The sequence below is a fragment of the Bos taurus genome, chromosome 7 (assembly GCF_002263795.3).
Source record: "Bos taurus isolate L1 Dominette 01449 registration number 42190680 breed Hereford chromosome 7, ARS-UCD2.0, whole genome shotgun sequence".
Lineage (NCBI taxonomy): Eukaryota > Metazoa > Chordata > Mammalia > Artiodactyla > Bovidae > Bos > Bos taurus.
The window spans coordinates 99,198,511-99,203,124 of record NC_037334.1 but is presented as its reverse complement, the minus strand read 5'-3'; the positions used below and the strand labels follow the sequence as shown (position 1 = coordinate 99,203,124).

At 44.1% G+C, this 4,614-nt stretch overlaps 1 non-coding gene across 1 annotated transcript; it reads right to left on the bottom strand.

The window, feature by feature from the left end:
* Positions 1-1,687: 1,687 nt before the first annotated feature.
* On the bottom strand, positions 1,688-1,759 carry TRNAC-ACA (transfer RNA cysteine (anticodon ACA)). Its single transcript has one exon. It is a non-coding gene; the product is annotated as a tRNA-Cys (tRNA).
* Positions 1,760-4,614: the final 2,855 nt, after the last annotated feature.

Sequence of the window (4,614 nt, the reverse complement as noted above, 5' to 3'; positions counted from 1 at the left end):
TAAAAAGCAGAGACATTACTTTGTCAACAAAGGTCCTTCTAGTCAAAACTTTGGTTTTTCCAGTAGGCATGTATGGGTGTGAGAGTTGGACTATAAAGAAAGCTGAGCACAGAAGAATTGATGCTTTTGAACTGTGGTGTTGGAGAAGACTCTTGAGAGTCTCTTGGACAGCAAAGAGATCCAACCAGTCCATCCTAAAGGAAATCAGTCTTGAATATTCATTGGAAGCACTGATGCTGAAGCTGATGAAACTCCAATACTCTGGCCACCTGAAGGGAAGAACTGACTCATTTGAAAAGACCCTGAAGCTGGGAAAGATTGAAGGCAGGAGAGGGGGACGACAGAGGATGAGATAGTTGGATGGCATCACCGACTTGATGGACATGAGTTCAAGTAAATTTCGGGAGCTGGTGATGGGCAGGGAGGCCTGGTGTGCTGCCGTCCATAGCATCACAGAGTCGGACACGACTGAGCAACTGAACTGAACTGATTGACTATATATGGTATATTGATACAACTTGCCCTTAGAAAGGAAGAATGATCTTGGGTGAAGCAACATTTTACAGCTAAAGGACTGTCCCAGGAAGAGATTCAGCTAAGAGCTGTAAACGACCAAAGCTCCCAGCAGCCAGGATAATGAGTGTTTCTGTGCTGAAGGGGGTACCTGGGAAGTTCACTGTGACATCTACAGCATCACATCTTTCAAGCCATGTAGGTGTATTTGATTCATATAATGCTATGGAAATTGCTTCTTCAAACTCTACTGTGTCTTGTTTCCTGCAATGACATTGTAAGAGGGAGGTTGGTTGAGGAACTACAACCCCTGACTCTGCAGCTCCTCTTGATGGCATAATTATATATCATCACCATCTCCCCTCCCATCCATTCTAGATTCTCTATATAATGAACTAGCACCTAGTTAACATAGAAGAGAACTTCATCTTACTTGGGCTTCCCTTGTGGCTCAGCTGGCAAAGAATTCACCTGCAATGTGGGAGACCTGGGTTCGATTCCTGGGTCAAGAAGATCCCCTGGAGAAGGGAAAGGCTACCCACTCCAGTATTCTGAACTGGAGAATGCCATGGACTGTATAGTCCATGAGGTCGCAAAGAGTCACACACGACTGAGTGACTTTCACTTTCACTATCATCCTTCTTGGTGGAGACTACAGAGGTTTACTGTATTTTTCTATTCACAGTTAAAATTGCTCAAGGTAGAACCAATGGACAATGTGGATGGCCTAGCTTTCCAAATTATTCTTCCCTACCGTCTCCATTATATAACAAAAGTCTTATAACCTCCTGATGATCAGAGTCAATTTACCCCTGCCAGGACTGACTCTTTTCCTTGCCTGATAGACTCTAAATATGAGAAGTTCAGTGTGATGGGGTTGGTTACCATATCTAGAGTATAACAGGAATATTGCTGTGTTACCTGGTGAAAGTATATCTCCTCTGGGCCACAGGACCATTAACCTCAAGGAGCCAAGAGTAACAGAGATGGAAAACACATGTTTTCTAAGTATATCACTAAGAGTCAAGGTAAGCAGAAAGAAAGTGAAAGTGAAGTCCCTCACTTGTGACCAACTCTGCGATCCCATGGACTGTAGCCTACCAGGCTTCTCAGTCCATGGGATTTTCCAGGCAAGGGTACTGGAGGAGGTTGCCATTACCTTCTCCAGGGGATCTTCCCTACCCAGGGATTGAACCTAGGTCTCCTGCATTGTAGGCAGATGCTTTACCCTCTGAGCCACCAGGGAAGCCCAAGGTAAGCAGAGCCACTGCTAATTTCACTTTATGATTTTCAAACTACTATAATCTACCAATTGGAGACATCTCACAATATAACAGCAACTCGGTTATAGCATGTAGAAAAATAGTTCCTCATCATCACAGGGAATTATCTTTAAGATGACATATTCAACTATATCTTTAAACAGGCCATTCCATTACTCTATCAAGCTTGAAGCTTCAGGGTGGCATGATATGCAAGGTGGATTTTATAGTTGAGTGCTCACTATTGCCACATATCCTTTGATCTTGTGTTTGTCACGCCATCTGATGGAATATCAATAGATCAAATGCACTGTATTACTTAGATACTATTGCTACCCTAGAACATAGCAAGCAGAACAAGAAACTCCAACAAGAATGTGGATCTGTCTTTGTGATGATAAAATGCTTCCCTTTTCATGATGAAGGGAGTCCAGTGTAACTAGCTTGTCACCAGAAAGCCTGCTCATTTCTTCAGTAAATGGTGCTGTATCAGGGGCTGAGGGTTGATTTCTGTTGTAGCGAGACTGAGTGATAGAAGGAAGCAATAGCTTCATAGCCTCCACCCTTGCCGGGGTAGGATGTTGTGCCAATACTGGAGTGGCCGTGAAAATGTTTGGTTGGCATCAAGTGTCCAAGTTATTCTGGATCCTTTGCTGTTTAGTGCTCTCTCTCTAATGAATGCTTTTTAGTAGGTGTTAACCTGCAGTAAGAAGGTTTTCAAACTTAGAATAGAACCATGCCTCTCCATCCTTGAACACACCTTATTCTCAGTTCTCCATGTCTCTAATCTTCCATTCCTTCTTGTAGATTTCCTTCTAACTAGCCAAAGAAGCTGGCCTTTGTATTACTTTATTAGGGCTGCTGTAATATGACAGACTGGTGGCTTAAACAACTGAAACTTACGTTCTCCCTGTTCTCATGATCTGAGATCAAGGTGTTGGTAGGTCCATTTCCCCTGAGGTCTCTCTCCTTGGCTTGAGATGACCACCTTCTTCCTGTGACCGTACATCACCTTTGCTCTGTGTGCCCATCCCTGACATCTCTTCCTATAAGGATGCAAGTCACACCAGATTAGGGTCTTACTCGGAAGGCCTCGTTTTAACTCAATGACACTTTTATAGACTTTACCTCCCAGTACAATTACATTTTGAGGTACTGGAAGTTGGAATTTCAACAAATGCATTTTGGGGGACAGACCTGAGACCAGAGCATCAGTGCCAATGATGTTTGTTCTCTAGTCACTAAATTGTGGTCCAGTCATTAAGTCGTGCCTGCTTCTTTCTGATCCCATGGACTGTAACATGCCAGACTCTTAGAAGAGCCTCCACTATGTCCCCGAGTTTGCTCAAATTCATCTCCATTGAGTCAGTGATGCTATCTAACCATTTCATCCTCTGCTGCCCACCTCTCTTTTGTCTTCAATCTTTCCCAGCATCAGGGTATTTTTTAGTGAGTCAGCTGCTTGGATGAGGTGACCAAAGTATTGGAGTTTCAGCTTTAGTGTCCATCTTTCCAGTGAATATTCAGGGTTGACTTCCTTTAGGTTAACAGGTTTAATCTTTTTGCAGTCCAAGGGACTCTTAAGATGTCTTCTCCAGCACCACACTTTGAAAGCATCAGTTCTTTGGTCCAATATTCCCATCTCTTTAAGAATTTATCATAGTTTGTTGTGATCCACATAGTCAAAGCCTTTAAGAAAGTAGATTTTTTTCCCTGATATTATATAGTCTAATAGTCTAATGACAGGCTACTTTTCTGTCTACACAAAGTGGCTAACCAGGTATAAAATTTTAAATTCTTTGCATCAGAATATTGATTCACCAGTCTCTTTTAGGCCACTCTTAAAAGGTGCCTTTTATTTAGATGCTCAGTTGTGTCCAACTCTTTGCAACCCCATGGACTGTAGTTTGCCAGGCTCCTCTATCCATTGGGTTTTCCAGGCAAGAATGCTGGAGTGGGCTGCCTTTTCCTTCTCCAGGGGATCTTCCTGACCCAGGGATTGCCCCTGCATCTTTTACATTGGCAGGAAGGTTCTTTTCCACTGAGCCATCAGGGAAGCTAAGGGTGCCTTGCTCCTGCTGCTGCTAAGTCGCTTCAGTCATGTCCAACTCTGTGCAACCCCAGAGACGGCAGCCCACCAGGTTCCACAATCCCTGGGATTCTCCAGGCAAGAACACTGGAGTGGGTTGCCATTTCCTTCTCCAATGCATGAAAGTGAAAAGTAAAAGTGAAGTCGCTCAGTCGTGTCTGACTCGTTGCGACCCCATGGACTGCAGCCTACCAGGCTCCTCCATCCATGGGGTTTTCCAGGCAAGAGTACTAGCATAGCCATTAAACAATATTAGTGTGCACCGACACGTTCTCACAGGTTAATGTGAGCAAAAGTTGAACCAGACTTGGACTTGACCTCTTTTTTTTAGCTATCCATATGGCATTCTTGTGGCCACAGGTGTGAGCTGAGGAGGAGGGCTGTGATAAAACGCTGGTGGGTGATTTGGGAACCTTGGCCATCTGTACATGCAGCTTGCATTTACATCTGGCTGTGCTTGTTTCTGATCCCAGATATATGAGACATCTTATAATGGATTGCTATTGGGTCCACCTAAACTTAGACTTCCCAGGTGGAGCAGTGGTAAAGAATCTGCCTGCCAAATCAGGAGATGCAAGAGACACAGTTTCTATCCCTGGATTGGGAAGATCCCCTGGAGTAGAAGATGGCAACGCACTCCAGTAAAGAGTTGTACATGACTGAGCACAGCACAAACTTCTAGACTTCTGACTTGGTGGGTCTGATACCACCTGGCTCATAATGAGCAGTTACGGCCACGTGGTCACTTGA